General features: G+C 37.0%; 1 protein-coding gene across 2 annotated transcripts in view; it reads left to right on the forward strand.

Moving 5' to 3' along the window:
• Positions 1 to 18,289, forward strand: part of FLRT2 (fibronectin leucine rich transmembrane protein 2) — a 53,949-nt gene that overhangs the window by 323 nt on the left and 35,337 nt on the right. The gene's annotated exons all lie outside the window — the stretch shown is intronic.

An 18,289-nucleotide genomic window follows, 5' to 3' on the forward strand; every position in this document is an offset into this window, starting at 1 on the left:
AGAAATACCACCTCCGCCTCATTAAAGCTCCGTGTCTGCGGGTGTGCGGCGCTGGGTACCCACGCGCACGGATTTATGAATGGCCGTTGGCAAGTGTCAGGAGGGTCCCCGGGTTATTCCACGACAGAGTATGGGTTAGGAGTGGGACTCAGAGCTTGCGGCTGCTGCAGCAGAGTCCCGGATCCTCGGTCGCATTTCACTGCCGAACCCGGCCCCTGCCACAAGGGCCAAGAACCGGGAAAGGGGGAGCCTAGAACTACCCCTGCTGCAGGGAACCGGCCGAGCGGCTGGCTTGGCACCACCGTTAGTAATATCTGGGACGTGGTTTTGAGAAACGGGACCTTTAAGGTGAGCCTTGGTCGGAAGAGGCAGTCGACTTAGTTCTGCGCTGGCAAGTGTTAAACTGATCCACGGGGAGAGCAGGGAGCTGCGCCAGGCGGGAGGATCCGTCAGATCCCCGTCAGCAGCCTCTGGAGCGGGGCTGGGGGCGAGGGGCCAGGTTAAGGGAATTGGATCAGGACTTCGGAATACAGAGGAGCCCTTGAGGATTTAGACGGTAATCTCTAGCAAAATAATGACAAATACTGCGCGAGCGTGTGTGTAACCAAGAAATAATATCGCAAAAAGAAGTCAAATAGCTGAAAAGACGTTTCTAGAGCGTAAGACAAAACCCCATAAAAGATAAATCAGTTGCGAAGTAAGACTCTCCAGCTTCTTTTCAGAATGAGAATCAGTCAACAGGAGCTTTTAATTAATTTTAATAGAGGAAATCTGCTTTAAGGCTTATAATAAGCTAATAAATCCAAGGCAAAAATCCGTGTAAATTCCTGTACTGTGTGTGGAAGGTACTGATTAGATTTCTTCAGATGCTGCTTTTTGCAATGCAGAGTTCAGCTAAATAGAAAGGGAGAGGTTTCTTGCTTGAGGAGCAGGAAAAGTTATTAAAGCAAATCATTCACTTTCTCTCTCTCTCTGAAAGGCGGGGTATGTGTTAAAGAGAAGTTTATTTACTGCACCTAACTTTACAGTGTGCTTGCAAGGAAATTAAACCAGTTTAGAGAGATTGATCCCTACCTGAGTTTGAGAAACACCCATAGACTTGAAAAACTTCCATTGACTTAATTCCGTGCTTCATTCATTGAAATGGTCTTTCCCCAAGAGCATCTTTACGTATTTGTAGTTTCAGAGGAAATTAATGGATTGGTTTTAGATACATGGTTCTCAGAAGGAGAAAAATCTACCCTGGCATTTTTCAAAACACTTCAAGGGTACTGTACCTATACCTCTGTCCACCTTTCATTCCTTCATTTCAAGAATCAATGTATGCAGTGTTATTGCTGAGGCACAATCTTTACATAATCAAAAAGATCCAACAGATGTTATGTAAAAGTCACCACTTCTAAGTGACAAAAGTGATGTTAAATTGCTAGTGTTGTTCATTTTCCTGAAAATCATGTGAGAGAAGAGATTTCAAATATCATTACCATTGGTAGGAGGTTTGCTATTTAATTGCCTGTTCTCCTCGGCAGCGAGGCAGTTAAAAGTAAGGGAGTGCAGGCCTGGAGTACTGTAGGTGAAGCAAGTCAGAGAACGGTGTAAATATAGTGTCTGTAAAACCACCTATGACTAGAACAGTCATGAGTGTTTTCCAAAGTCCAGGACTGTTTCAAGAAGAAGTGGTGCTGGAATGCACCCAGCGTTCTTAAAAGTCTTTCCTCACATGCACATACACCCTGTATTGTGTGTAAAGTGATGTTATCTGTGTTTGGCTTTGAGAGTCTGGATCTAATTTGAGCCACTGTTACAAGTCACATTTATATCCTGGCCTGCTGGATAGTTTGATTTAGGATGTAGACATATCTCCTTTGCGCAACCCTATACCCTCTCAGTTGGAATCTGCATTACATAGGCTATGGTTTCCTTCGAGAATCAGGAATGTGCTTGCCTTTAACTGCTTAAAATAGCAGCATCTAAAATGTAGGATGTTATTAGGGCTGACTTCTCTACCCTCACCAGAGAAAAGAAGGACATAGTTTTACTAAGTCAAGAAAACAAAAAGGAGTTCAAACGAGCATCACTGTCAGGCTTTTCCTGTACTTCACTTTCTATTTAAAGAACTAGAAAGAAGGCACACTTAAGATAATATTGTTTCCAGGAAGGTGAGAGCTGTATTTCTTAATAATTTCTGCCATATCTTTAATCTCAAAATGAGTTCATTTTTCACTAGATTACTTTCATGTAACTTTCAGACTTTTAAGCAGACAGATTCAAATCCAGTCCGTTAGTGACCTCTATCTGTGAGAAGTGTATAGTCAGTGGTGGTTTTTTTTTCCTTTTTAATTCACCGTAGTGGATTGGAAACACAGGCTGTAAATTGTTTTGTTCCTTTATACTTGCAAATCACCTAGCTTGTCAGGTTATCAATGCTATATCCATTACGGACAGCATGATTTCCTTGTGTTTTAAATAGGAAAACAAGAAAACCAAACTGCAGTTCCAAACATGAATCCAGAACTTGGAAAGTACTCTAAATCTATTCCAGCCATTCCAGTGATAATGATGGACATCTGAAAACATCAAAAAAAAACACCCTACCTCAAACCCAAAATTATCCAGTAGTACTGAACATCAATAATAAAGGGATTGCATTGATGTTTGTCTGATGGCTTAATACTTTAAAGCAGGCTGACCCTATGTGAAATTTTATTGCCCTTGAGTGCTTACATAATAACTGAAACTTGAGACAAACACTCAGACCAGATATGCTATAAGTAGAATTTATAGTAGCAGGGTGTTTAAAAATGTAAAAAAAAAAAAAAAAAATCCAGCTGTGCTTATATTAAGAATACATGTCAGAGATCAAGGAAAAGGGGGTCTTTATAAACAGATGGTCTCTTTTAGGGGATTATTAAACCCAGCTTCCCAATACTAATTTGTCTCTTGTTTATATCCACAGCTATATTCCATGTTTTAGTTAGTGATTGTAAATGGCAGTTGAGGACTTGATCAGCAATATCTTTGAGTAGTGAATACCATTGTTTGACATTTTCCAGATTGTAGTTGATTACCTCAGCACTTGGTAATATGATGGTTTTAGGTGTTTCCTTACCTCCCCCTTGGGCAGTCTGTTTAGGAGTCTTTCTGCCAATACTTTTTATTTATTTCCTCAAGAAACCCCAAAAGCTGGAACTTTCCCCAGAGGTATAAAAATTGCTTTTTCTTTTCTTTGGGTAAAATAAATATTCGTATTTTTTGTCTTTTATTAAAAAAATAAAAATATGTAAAGAAGGCTAATTTAACATATACTGAAGATACGACCTTTAGTTCCCCTACAGCTCTGTGTAACCTATACCTTTCAAGTAATTGACTTTTTTTTTTAAAAAAAAAAGTGCAACCACAAAAAATTGTCATTAGAGTATGTTTCTTGACAGACATGTTTTATTAATTTATTTTAAACAAACCTAAACCTTAATTCATAGGTAATACTCAGGAAAGAAGTGTTTGAAATTAAAACTATTCTCTGTTTAACAAATTATATTCTAGTCACATCAAACAATATGTCCCAGGAATAGTCCAATTTAATAATTTAATTTGATTTTTTCAGACACTGGCGAAAGGTGTTGGGACCTTCTTACAGCCTCCTTTTTTTTTTTTTTTTTTTAACTGATGCTTTACCCAGCAAACAGGGTTTCTTTTTGCCCTCTTTGATTCCTTCTTCGCACATGGCCCCTTGAACTGAATTGGAATTAAATACTAGCAACAACTTAAAACAAATCCATCATGCTTTATTCAGCATTCCTGAAAACTTAATGATGTTTAAAGGGGTACATAAAATATCCCTTCTAAAAAGAAATCTTGGGCTATCTGTCAGCTCTACCTAGAAATAGTCTGTATGTTTTATTTCAAGCTATAAAAGATTTGTTGTAAAAGAAACTTTTTCTAGCCTAATTTAATGTGAGGATGTATTTAGAAAAGCATACGACACAGGGAACTGGTGACCATTCATAGATATTCTGTGTATCATTGCCTCTGAGTATATCATTGAAACTGATCCTTGATTTCTTGCAGACAAAACTCAGTAGGTTTTTCATGTACAGGATCAGATCATTGCTAGACTTAGTCCTGCAAAGTGATGATTTTACTTTGGCCCCAGGTGAGAGGTGACTTGCTTCCAGCAGGCTCTGGTCAGTATTTTGTAGGATCTGCCCTTATGAAGCAGAATATTAAAGGTCACAGATAATATTCTGGCTTGGCCTGCAAGTCAACAGGCTGCTTTCATAACACTTAATCACCAGCTACCCATTCATGAGGTAAATTGTCATTGTAATTTTCTGCAACAGCTATGGATTAAAGACTGCAGTGAAAAATGCTGAAGGATAATTTTGAAAGGTTGTTTGGACAATAATCTGTAGATTGCTGTAATGGTCTGCAATCTGGTGTTAAAAATTTCAGCCCAGGCAGGGACATATCTTGAGCCACAGAATAGAGAAGAGGGCATTTACTTTCTTTTATCATCATTTATTTGTGAATATATCACAGTGAAAATGTTTGGATGAAGGGGCGGAAGTTCTCTTTGGTCAAAGTTCTTTATTGCGGCCAAGTTACCACGGGTAATCTAATTGACTTAAAAATGCAAAATATATAGACATCAAATTAGTTCCTTCCTGAAAACATGCTAACTATGATTAAATTAGTCTGAAACTATTCCACAGTCTTTATTCAGACAAAAGTGACAGTATTTTTTTAAGGTCAGGTATCCTGGGGGAGAATTACAGGCAAAAGGTTTGATTCATTAACCATTCACTGTCATGTACTTCTGTGTTAAGCAAGATCTGGGCAGGCTGATGCTAGACACTTCTCTCATAGTAAATACTGTAAACTGTATGAAAGTACTACATGACCCATTAAGAGCAGGAAAGGTCAGAGATCAGAATGAAAAACCTCATCAGCACCTTCTGAGAACTGAAGTAAGTATGTGGCAGTGTTACTCCCAGTTCTGGCTGGCAGCTTTTGTCATTCCTTCATCTAAACCAACAAGAAAAACTAAACTGAAGAGATTTTCTTGACAGTACTTCCAGTCCTGTACCACATAGCCACACGAGTAGCTCATACCTCACTGGTCTGCTTTATAAGAATTAGCCATGTGAAAAGGGTTACTAGTGTAGGGAAAGGAGACAGTGCTACCATAGTACGTCCTAGCACTTCTGGGAGCCTTCAGTGATGCTCACAGTTCCCAGCCTTCACACAGGTTGCAGAGGGCCATAGTCAAACTGCAGTCATGGGATCATCAAACACAGGCTTGTAGGTTCAGAGTTACAAATATTTATTTCTCTTGAGGTTTCCTGCCTGCTTTATCAACAGAGAAAAAGAAATATGATGTTAGAACTGGTTTAAAATACACACAACCTTCACGATGTCATTGGAACTGAAGTTAACAAAAATATGTATTATATCAAAATCTTACAGAACAGGAGATTTAATAGGTAGTTCTGAAGAAGAAATGCAGGTTTTTATGTATATATATAATTTCTGTTACATACGTAGGTAATTGTGACTTTGTCTGTATTACGGAGGTCTCCCTCAAAAGCATATATAATTAATTTTCATCAAAAATTAATTCTGTTGGAGAACTACTAATCAAATTAAATGAGAAAAAAAACTTCAATTTTTTCCTCCAGTGTGTTGGAAGTTTCTACGCTGGGAGAAAAAAGCCTGAGGTATTCCCAAGAGGTATTGCTCCCAAGGTCATTGCAAAGACTCTGTAGCAAACTTACATGTGTTTATGAAAGAGAACTTCAAAAAAACCTGCTTTTTAAATTAATGTATTTGATTCCAGACTCAATCCTTCTCTCTTTCACTGGGAAGTTAATTTCACAGACACTCTTTTCATGATTAGAGATTACTCATGTGAGTAATAATTTGAATACTCAAAAGTGATGTCATTTAGCTTTAATTGAAGATGATACAACCTCAACAGTGTGTCTCTGGTTATACTAATGTATACATGCTTTTGTTAGTAGTTTCTTCATGTGTATATGTGAAAACAAGCTATGTAAGTACATGTCATTTACGTTACTAGAACTGCATCTGTATTAGAGTTGTAGCAGTGTATGTTTTTGCCACAAACACAGCCTACGTAGGTATACTTCTATACAAAATATCTGTAGAATAGGCATTAGGTGTGCATATCAATTAATGAATTATGATTTTGGTAAGTGAGATGGTTTTAGTGAGCCTGTTGTATGTCTGAAATGGCAGCTGAAACCATGTGAGGTGTCTCTAAATGAAGGAATATTTGTTAGCAGTACCTTATAATTTTCATTTGTGATCTAGGAAGTTTTTCCTAGGTGGTGCTTCTAGTGTCACTGAGAGATTTGCATCCAAGTAAGGGTACCCTATTTAGGAGTCTGGTTTGTCTGGTTGCACAGTACACCTCATTGACTGATCTAGGTTTAACCTTACTCGCATCTTTAACCACTTAGCTTTGGAGTTAGTCGTGAATGCTCCTAGACTAAAAATTTATTTCTTAAGCTGTATCAGTTGAAAACTTGCTGTTTATTTCATCATTTGTTATAGTTACGTAAAGAAGAAAATTGCTTTGATACCTGAATCAGTATGAACCTGGGTCGGGTGGTTGGGAGACTCCAATTTAATATGTTAATGCTTTATATGCATATTGTGTCATGTTGTATTGATCCATTACTATAATCCCCCACATTATTCATTGAACAAAAGAATCTGGAGATGGAAAAGACATGTAAGGCTAACAAGCAGTCATCTCTCTAGGACACTCATAAATTTTTTCATTCTTCATTGAAATGTTTTCAAAGATTTTGTCTTAGACATTTTATCCTTTGATAAAATCCCATAGAAAATTAATTTACAGCACATAAAAAGTAAATTAAACAAGTAAAAGGTGCTATTATCCAGCCTGATAAATTTCTCCTTCTTTAAAACAAATTTAGCAGTTTAACAACAGATGTCTTCATACTGAAGATGCGTATACAGTTAGAGACTGCTAAAATTTAACAGAACATGAATACATACACACAGGCACACAGAGTCATTCCCAACTCTATTGCTAAATCCTGTGTATCAAATTGGTATATGCCCAACAGTGATTTTTGATATAGCTCATTCTGGCCCTGTGCCATGCTGCTGAGTGAAGAGCTTCTTGCAGCAGTTCAGCAATAAATTGTAAAATGCATTTTGCTACAAGAAGTCCTTTTTTTTTATTTGAGAAATTAGCTGTTTGGCAAAATTAACTTCAGAACCTTACTCTTTAGCAGTTGTGCAGCAGAGTAACAGTCTTTACTCAGAGAGAAAAATGTCTACTATTACATCTGTGGAAATACTTAGGCAAGAAAGAAGCATAATGTACACCCCTTCCTTCCTTCCTGCCTTCCTTCATTCCTTCCTGCCTTCCTGCCTTCCTTCCGGCCTTCCTGCCTTCCTTCCTGCCTTCCTGCCTTCCTTCCTGCCTTCCTCCCTCCCTCCCTCCCTTCCTTCCTTTTTCTTTCATGTGTACTTTGAGTGCCACAGACAGAGCCAAGTCCCTTGAAATTGCCCACAGATGCCTAAGCCTCTGTGGTACAGCATCTGAAAGTAAGTTTACTCTAATTGCTTTAACCATGTTGTGCCCTATCAAAATCTTTTATTTATTGAAGTAGTGTTGTGTATTCATAATGATAAACATGCATGTATATGCATGCAGGAACACACACAAAAAAGATGAAAAGAAAAAAATATTTCAGAGAGAATTAGAATTGCAAAGGATCATTTAACAAAATCTGTTTCCTTCTGAAGCTTAGTTAGCATCTTCCTTTTTTATTATTTAGCTAGGTAGCAAGGCTATCAGTGATACTGTAGGACTTGGTACTGTATATAAGTTTTTCTAATTTGTTAGCTTCACTCCCTTAGTGCTTTCCCCCCATAGTTAATAGACAGCTGTTTTCACAAATAGTACTCTGTTTAATACAGTTTTTAAAAGAATGATGAAACTGAATATTCTGAATATTTTTTAATGTTTTTCTTTCTGGATCCAGGGTATTGAATCCCTGTCTTCACACTAGAGCCTTATTTTGTAGTTACATATAAAACACAGTGATTTAAAATTAAAGGGGAAGAAGAAAACCCCACACAAAACAAAAAACCCCAATCAAACAAGCAAACCAACCAAACAACAACAGCAACATACCCCAAAGCAAAGAAAACTCAAACCCATGGCCCAGAAACTGTGGAAATCATGATGCTAATGAGATGGGGAAATCACAATGCTAACAAGATGGTTGTTTTCTGTCCCACACTGGATAATCTTATCAGTGTCTGTTTAACTTAGTATTTTGTACCAAATACAGGTTTCAACTAGTCTGTTAGCACAGAGGTCAAACACTTAGCTCTATCCTCAGATCAGCACAGTGGATCTTTATAAATCTGGAATAAATGAGATGTTAGAGTTGCTGCCAGCAACTCTGTCAACAGAACTGTCAATCTGTCCATATTCTCTCTCCTGCAAAAATTTCTTATCAAGAGATCCACACATCCTACATGGTGTGACTGTAGATTTACAGATAAGAGGACAGAATGACTGAAAGCGGGTGGATGGCATGAACATAAATAAGTCATGAGTTACGAAATGTGGGGCTTGATCTTGAGCCATGGGTGAGGCAATTACAAATTTAGAACTCAGTAAGGATAAGCTCTCTAGGTAGAAGGGTTTGGCTCTAATTCTTCGCTCTTCATTTGTCTGAAGATGGAAGTGCGTAAATCGTTCTGAATGAGCAGAGATGACTCCAAAATTCATAACCACTCATCTCTGTGACATTGATGTGAATTCTATTGGAGCAAATGCATAAGCATTCTAATTATGAACCTCTGATATTCAGAACTTCCCTTAGGCCATCAATATCTCATATGCAGTCATATTTTACAAGCTGCAGAATGATTGTCTGGTTATGCATGTGCTGACCTAGAGAAGACATCCTACAGTCTAGCCAACCAGCTGCAGAAAGATAAGCCCTGGGAGAATAAACACCTTCAAATTTCAGGTAGCATTATTATCAGTTCATAAGCTACTTAGGTCTTGTGAAGAAATATTTGGTGATCTTCAGAAGTAGTCCTGTATATTGTCTTGTGTTCAATGACAGACATATTTGACAGAAAGTTATTCTTTTTAACTCCTTTGATGCAATGGTAAAAGATTATTTCCTATTTAGTAGAAGCAGAAATAATGCAAAGACCTATAGCCTTGTTAAGAAATTTACACTTCCTTCCACTGTCTATCTGAGGTACTTTTATTGACATGTATCCTGGTAGCAGCATAATTCTCTCCTGTTTCACTCTTTAGTTTTCTGAATCAGAATTTTTCATTAGATCTTCAGCTAAAAAGGATCTTTGAAGCTGCAGATCATTCTGTGGTATCTGTCCATGTGAGGTGCATTGAGGACACAAAGTCTCTTAAAGGTACTATCTAAACTAACATAAGCAATAATGCTGATAGAAGGTTTTATTTTCATTTAAATATTTCCCATCTTATTTCTGCAGGTCAGACGTTGCAGTATTGTGCAAAGGGAAGATAAAAGCAGGAAAGGGAAAGTGACTAGAAAATATCTACGGGGAAAACAGGATGAAAGTGAGCAATCTAATTTTCCAGACTGAGTGAAGAGATAAACAGTCAACTTTCTGTGCAACAGGAAATCGGAGTTTCCTAACGATCACAATTGTAACCTCCTAAGCTTTTATTCATCTGAGAGGAAGACTGTTGACCACCATGAAAGGGAGAGGTAGGACAGCGCATAATCTAGGAGGAGCTGGGGCAGGAGAAAAGGATGTGTGAGTTCCCCCAGTTCTTTCTGTGGTGGGCGTAATACAAGGGAATCATCAAACAGACTTAATGTTATCTCAGAATGTGTTAGCTCTAGAGCAGAACCCTTATTGGTTTAGTGAGTCCTGTTTGGTGAGCACTGGTGTAGTCCCTAGACCCTCTTAATATTAGTCCACATTCTCATTTTTGTGACCTTAGAAATTGTGCATGTTAACTGTAAGAAAAAACAGATACAGAGTAAAAATGCGATGGATTAAGCAATTAGTGAGTAACTATTCTCAAGTTTTTCTCGCCGGCATGGATATATACACAGAAAGTTCACTTTACATAAATAAACCCAAGGGGAATAATGAATATTGTTATTTAAAATATACAATATAAATCCAGTTTTTATGCCATTTAGTTTTCTCTTGCCTTTAGAGCTCTTCTCTGAAAGAGACTAGAGATGTACTGGGTAACAAAGTCTGAATTAGGAGAACACTGGGGAAAATACAGTTAGGGGCAAATGGCACTGAAGTGGTTCTTTATTATTCTTGTTTATAGGAAACATGCTAAAGGAAATTAATATTGTGCACTACAACATACAGAATTGTGGTGTTGCTTCTGCATCATCAGCGCATTCATGCTGTCCTGTTGATTAAGTCAGACATTGATCAAACTCTACATTATGATCTGGGCTTGCAGTGTGCTCTTTCCCCTTACAGCTGAAGGCAAGGCAGAATTCGACACTGGATTCTAAAAGCAGCAAGGGAACAAGAAGTGGTGCACACCGAGGCCTTAACCAGCATAGGTTGCAGGAACTCCCTGCATGTGTGTACATGTAGGAGAGTTGGCATTTCTCTTCCCCCAGGCACACCAAATGCCCACAGTCATCAGCGGCACCGAGTCTGGGTGCTTACTATGGAGAAAGAAGATAATTTATGTGGAAGGTTATACTAAAGGTATATGCCTTTGCTTTGTTAGAGAGAGTGTGCATTTTTTGTTTCTTTTTAATGATTTCAGCATTCTCCAAAAGTGTTCTGGTAGTAATAATATTTGGGACAATATGTAACTCTTTATTTGCTTGCTTATAAAGTCTTGTTTAGAAAGTCTAGTAAATATTCTGACTAGAATTCCGTTACCATAACTGTAAAAGAGAAGAAAAAAATCAGTGGAAAGATGGCATTGTGTGAGTTAACATGTTAGCCCTTCGCTCTTTCAGATCAAGCTTCCTGTGAGTAATAAAACACAAGTCAGATCAATTTGGCTGGTCTCAGTCAAACCTCTCATGGATAGTTGCCCACATGGGAATAACTACCACATAGATTAGCTCTGTGAATAGTTCCAGGACAGGTGTGGGACTGAACTGCATTGGCAGAACTGTTCTTGGGAACTTGTGTGCAGTGCCTCAGTCAGTGGTATCTGTCTTCCCTTTTCATGAGCACTGAACTTCAGCCAAACATGGTTTTTAAGTAACTGTTTGTAGAGAGTTGGAAAAAACTCTTACTTTGTCAGATTTGTAAGTCTTTTGTTAGACATTTCAAAGAAATGAAGTACAAGTAAAAATTAAAATAGTCTGAATTACTTCTTGCAGCCAGTGTTTCACCCCTGAGAACAGGAACAATGTTATGTCTTCTGAGCAGTCTTTCCTAAAAGTGTAAGACAAATAATAAAAAAGTGAAATATTTTTAAAGCTTAAGAGGTGACAGAATGACACAGGGTTTCTCCTGCTGAATACCAAATTTCTGTTTCTGTTTGAAATCCAGACATATTCTACAGTAATCTATATGAAATGAAAGGTGGACTCAGGTAAACCCACTGCTATTAACACAGACTCATTTTTCCAGTCCCTGTCAGAAATGATTTGTTAGGTAAGGAGGATGAACTGCTCTTTTACCTCCATGTCCTCTTCTTACTCTGTTCTTACAGAGCAGAACTGAGCCTGTCACAGTGTACAAGTCCTTGTAAAAAGCATATTGTCAGAAACAAACTGCTATTTTTTTCTGACATAAAAAGCAACACAAATGGAAGATAGAAGGAAGAGTTAATAACAACGGTTGATCAAAGAAGCGCTGACATACGAGAAGATTCAAAAAACTGCTTTATATAAGATGTGTAGCACTTGCATTAATCAGGGCTGGATCAAGTTTACAACAGATGAATATTCACAGCGTAAAACAGAAAACTTTTCTGTTTGGTTCCTTAGAGACATGACTGTGGACCAGCCTTACTACTTCAGCAATGTGGGGAAAGGATTGCTGTGTAGGAGCTGACACTGTGTTGTGTCCTAGCTGCCTCTGAATCATTATAGGATGCTGCTTGGGCATACTATTAAGGTCAGGTTTAGAGCATTGTTCTTGTTACTCGTCATACAGTTTGGATTTCAGATTCATATGTGGACATGGTTCTGTAATTTATTGAGACAGCCATTTATATTGCAGTTACTTTTCTTATATGTCTTATAGCAACTGCTGTACCTGTTGTGACTGACATATTTTCCCTGACGTTTTTCACGCATTTCAGCATTGCTTGCGTAATGAAGCTTGATTTTCACTGGCATGTGACCATCGTGGGACTGTAGCATGGCTGTAAAAAATATACCATCCTAACCTTCATCTCCTTTTCCCAGAGGACTAAAGACGATGGTTCTGTCAACGCAACTGTAGGCTTTTAGTAGTTGCATTAAATTTCAAACCTATCTGTTTAGGTTTGAAACATTTAATAATTTCTCTTGCTATGGGAACTCTCTACTGCAGGAGTGGGGAAAATAATGACACAAGTCCTCTATCAATTTAATATTTATTAATTTCAGTTAAACCCATAGTTGTGCATATTCTGATGATGGTGTTTTCTAAGAAAAATGTGAACAGTATGAGGAAATTGCTTTAATGTTACTGCAGATAATCGAGTACTGCTGCTTTGCAGGTGTATATTTCCCTTCAGAATCTACAGTGAGACATCGCACTTGTGTCCAGACAGGAGCAGATAGCAAAGTGTGTGCAGCTTTGCTAGCTGGTAACAAGGGATGTCTTTTAATATATGATTCAGAAGACTTTTCCCAGGGCAAATTTCAGTAGTACCCCAGAGGCAGTTAATGTCTAAGAATAAATGTATCCATTTTGTTAGTCATTGTTTCCTTTATAGAAGCTAATGCAGTTTTGCAACTAGATATAGAACAATCTGAATAATAACGAAACACATTATGTTCTGTTCTATTCTGTCTTACATTCTGCTTATTGCTGTAGTAGCCTAATGCCAGTCTGGAAAATTTCAACGAAATGTGTCATTACAAAAGAATTTTGTGGTGTTTGATAATATCAAATTATTTTATTTCATGCAGAGAATTATTAATACACATCAAGAGACCTGGCCAGTCACAATTGCAAAGCTTTCAGTTCCCTTCTAAACATGAAATTCAGGGCAGGGGTTTGTGCCCATGGTTATTTGTGGGTACATGAGTGCATGGATCACGTCTATAACTCTACTGACTTCTTACATATGAACAATCTAGATAAGTAATCAGCAAAATAACATCAATTGTGCTGCATATTCCAACTGTAAATAACAACATTGCAAAAGTGACTCCCAGTGGATCATTCTTTTAGAGATGTAATACACAGCACCTCTCCCTCACCTCTGCTCTCTCTCTCTAACTACTGTCTTAATCTCCAATGCTTAAAACCCTAGCTATATTGAAACCTAGGTCTTCCCACCAAGATTAAAGGGTTGTACTTTCATAGTTCTATGATTCTATCTATTTTAACATCTCTTATCTGAAAGAGCTTCTTCAGGAAGTAGTCTGCTGGTTCACTAACAGATACATGTACAAAGATGTCATTTAGATTGTGTGGAAATGAGATTAGAGCCAAACTGACAGGAAGCGCATTTCCCCTTCCTTCACTCTAGTTCCTTTCTCTCAGGTAATTATACAAGTTGAATTCATCAGCCCAATGTATTGCTCACTGTTTGGGCAATATCCCGTCAGAAGATTATCCTTATTATAAATAAGTATGTGTGTTCTGTAATTGCTGACAATCACAGGAGGATCCTTATTTCTTATAAGTATTGCAATGCTGTAAATAAAATCACATGAACTAAACGTCTTCATACCTTGTATTACTGGCCTGTAAGAGAGGAGGATCTCTCTGACAATTTTTCACTGTTTAAATCTTCTCATGACACAGCACCACCAGTAAGGGAAAATCAAGTTATAAGACTTGAAATAGCAAGAACTAGTGTGTGACTGGTCACAATTTTACCACAGGTTTTCTCCAGTATAAATCTGAAATCTGGAATTATTTTACATCTATATAACTGAAAATGAAGATGCTTCTTGTTTCAAATCCTCATCCCTCGGGAAAAGCGTAAACAAGATGAGCATCCTTAGAGCAGAACAATTGTCAGTCTCACTGCAAAGCATATTTAGGGCTGTAAATAATCAGAAATCCAGTGCATGTGCAGAACTGTGTGAAATGCCTTAAGTGGAGGGTGCTGATGGTTTACAAATCAATGCATAAGTATCAATGCATTGACAAATCAGGTGGGTAATTACAAAGTGCTGCCTGTACATGCCACCCGTATCCATAGTAGTTTAAAAAGCAAATGCAGAAATCCTCATTTTGGAAAGCAGAATCAAAACCAGAATATTTAGTTGAAAGGGAATATCTAAAAATTAAGTTTTTAAAAGTGTGTTATATTTTCATTAAAAATGCAAAGTAATAGGGAAATTAAAATGAATCCTTTTTTTTTGTATAAAAGGTGAAAAAAATGACATTCCATAAACAGCAAAATTATCACACTGTTTGACCAAAATTCCTGATGATTAACATGACATCCTGTAGAGAAACTCATACATGTGATTAGTATGTGGCCATTCTGCCACTTGAGTGTGTGGGGCTCAGGACAATAATAAAAATAAAACCAGTGAAAGAGTTTTCTACTTCCAGCCCAAGTGTAAGCATTAAAATTGTTATTATAATCAGATAATTCCTAATGTAGTTGCAACTTTCACAACATCTTATTTTTTTCTGTATACAAACTGAATTTGGAGTAAATGTGGGAAGGACATTGTAAAACTGTCCAGAAAGTACAACAAAATGTGAAGAATACTATAACACAGTGACTATTACTGGTCTAACTTAAATATATATATTTTTAATATATATATATATATAAATATATGTATATATCACTGTTACAGAGAACTAAAGGCAGCCAGAGTTTCTTTTTAAGGGTTTTGGTTTCCATTGTGGCAATGTAAGTCAGGAATATTTTCTCAGGAGTATTTCAATGCATATACAGTGTTGCTCCTAGAGAGAACTGACTCCACATTACTTAAATTTAACAATATCTAAGCCTGTTCCACTCCCTGCCCCCCAAGCTCAAGAGTGATGCAGCTCGATTTGCAGTCATTCCACATCAAAACAATAGAAGTCACTTTGACTTCTCTCCCTCATTCCCACCTTCCCTAGAAGTGACATTATTATTACTATTATTATTATTTCTATTGTTATTATTCCCTTGAAATGCACGCTTCCATTTCATATTATATATGACACTGGTTTCCTCTGTTTCCAGCTTGATCAAAAATAAATTTGTGAAGCAGCCCCTTTACCCAGTGGAGGCGAAGTTCTGCAAAATTCTGCATACTTTCATTTCCAGTCAAAGTCAATAGATTTTGAACATGATTACCATTTTTGCAGGGTCTCCGCATAGATTTAAACCCACAGAGATGGCTTGTGGCTCTCTCTATTTGAAGGACCAAGAAACACCACCTGTTATATTGTGAAGTTTTTGAGTAAGAAAAATTTAATTTCAAAATATAGCATGACCTAAAATATGAATCTGAGACAGTGGGAAATAAAAGCCTTTTTGAAGAGCAGATTTTTTCATATTGGCATTTTTTGTTTTGTTGTAACAGTATTGCCTGTAAAGTCCACAAAACAACAGCAGTAAGTAATAAAAGTAATCAGAATGGGTAGCAGGTTGGTTGGCATACAATGAGAATTAAAGCAAAGACCAATCTCCCTTGGTAAATGTTGATATTAATTATTAACAGTGGCAAAATATAGTCTGTCAAAAGCAGTTTCCTTCCAGAGACGTGGGAGAAATTAAAATATATTTCAAAGGAAAGTTTTTATGCATGTCTCCAACATCTTAGTTTCCTTGAATTGCAAAAGTTGTCTCTCTATGAAAACTTCCCAAACTAAATTCACAAGTAAAGAATGACTATTGGAATAATTTTTGCAATATGAGACTTGTTCTTGCAATTTCTGATATATGTGTGTGTGTGTGAAATTTTCCTTCTCAAGCTTTTCTTGGAGAGAGAATATCGTAGTATTGTAGTGCATGGGATTCCAGTGGGCTGAAGGTGTGGCATCCAGTTACTGACTAGCTGCTGATGCTAGAATATGTATTCTGTAATTTGAACATGCAGGTCTGCTCCTTGGTTGGGCTGTACTGACGTAATATTTTTGGCTTTAATTACCATTAGATGAGTTGTGCTAGTTTAGGATTTGAACTAAGGAATCAACAAATGGCCAACTAGTGATCTGATCTCTAAATAAGCATTCCAGAGTAGCAAAAAATTAATGATGAATCCATTCTTCTTAAAATTAACATAAAGTTATTAATTTTCTCTTTGACATTATGCTCAGAATTGGCTGAAAATTTTAGAAATATTTAAATAAATTTAAAACATTTTGATGTGATGAAACTGGGTATCTAAAGTGATGCAGAATTACTTGTTTGCTGCCCCAAACACTGTTTTGGTCTGCATAAACCGCTGAAATTTAGTACCAGCCAGTTGTTACATGTAATTGATTAATTCAAATACAGTTCATTTTTAGGTACTTGTGTGGCTAATAGCACCAAAATAGCTGATGTTTACTATATGTGAATAAAGTTCCTGAAGTCAAAGACCTAGGTAATGTTTTGGTCTTCATCAAAATCAATAGAAATAATCCCTGCCAACATCAGAGGACTGAGGTAATTTATAACTAACCTTTCCATATCCCTTATGGCTAACTAGGACTTAATTCAAGCCCGCCATTCAGTAGTTGCTAGAACTTTTAATATGCTTATGACCTCCTTATGCTTCCTCTCACATGTAAAGGAGCATCCATCCAAAGGGCCACATAGAAATACTTAACTTGTGATTTGATTCCTAGTTTTAATGTTATTGTAAAGTCCCATGAGTCACCTGGAGAAGGATATGTTCCTTTTCTGCCTGCTCAGTGCGCTGGTGGAACATGGGTAGTGAGACAAGCATGCACCCCAAAACTAGATGAAAAAATATTATACAGACTCCTGGAATCTAAGCTAATACAAATTCTGTATATAATTCAAAATCAATCAGTACTGCATGTTACCAGCTTTCAACCAAACCATGTAAAAATGACTTTACGCTTCCATGATCTAAAGAAAATTTGTAAAATCAGATGCCAATACTTAAATGCCATATTGACTTCTTACATTAAGGACTGAGTTCTTCACAGACCCTAATACATTGCCTTTCTTAAAAGTGTTTGTTTCCAGATACTCAGATAAAAAAAATAAATAATGAGAGATGGTGAGTATTCCCTGAGAAACTCAAAATCATGATACTTGTCTCACTAGCTGGAATGACATCTTTATTCTTTAATCTTTGTCTCAAATAAGCAGAACTTCAGGACATTTTTCTAAGAGCAAAAATTATTACAGAGTCTTCAAAAAATTATGGAAGCCTCATTTCTAGACACAAATAAGATTAGCTTTGACAAAACACTGATGCATTTGTCTTGAAAATATGCCTGCAGTGACAGGACTGGTACAGCTAGCATAAGGAAACAAAATTTCTTTAATTAACTGAGTTTGGCCATTTAGAATAACAGAAAGAAATGACCAGGACTGGATCTCACCATAGGATACATAACTTCTCATTTGACCAAGAATGCACTGGCTACAACATCATTGTCTTAAACTGGAGCTGTGAGCGAGTGATTAAGAAGATAATGGGAACACATGGCACTGAAAGAAAAGCAAGAGTTTATTGAACACTGGCAGAGTTTTTGTCCACGTGCTTATTAATAAGATTTGTTTTGTATAGGCCCAATTTGCTAAACCTTTACAGATGTCTGAATTTCCATTCACTTCAGGAAACCACATTCACATAAAAGGAGACCTATGTTGCAGCCAACAGTTAAAATTGTTTAGGGTGGAAGCCTCTGGAAAGATACTATGACAATTTATGTTATTGAACTCTACGTGCATCTGGTCCTGCTTTCTTTTCCTGGTCCTCTCTTACCTCATCAAGCTCCTTTTCCTTCCTGATGGACTTCAGTACAATAAATCATTTTAAAATAAAACTTATTGCAAGAGAAGTAATGTCTTGCTGACATAAACTGCTATGTTGCACATACGATAGTGAGGTATATTTCATACTTGGATACTTTAGGTGGCGTTAATAACATAAATATTTATATTGCTATAAGCTTAACTTGCACTAGA

The sequence above is a fragment of the Pezoporus flaviventris genome, unplaced genomic scaffold (genome assembly GCF_033815535.1).
Source record: "Pezoporus flaviventris isolate CSIRO_AGI_PZ_B2104156 unplaced genomic scaffold, CSIRO_AGI_Pfla_v1 ptg000036l, whole genome shotgun sequence".
Taxonomy (NCBI): Eukaryota; Metazoa; Chordata; class Aves; order Psittaciformes; family Psittacidae; genus Pezoporus; species Pezoporus flaviventris.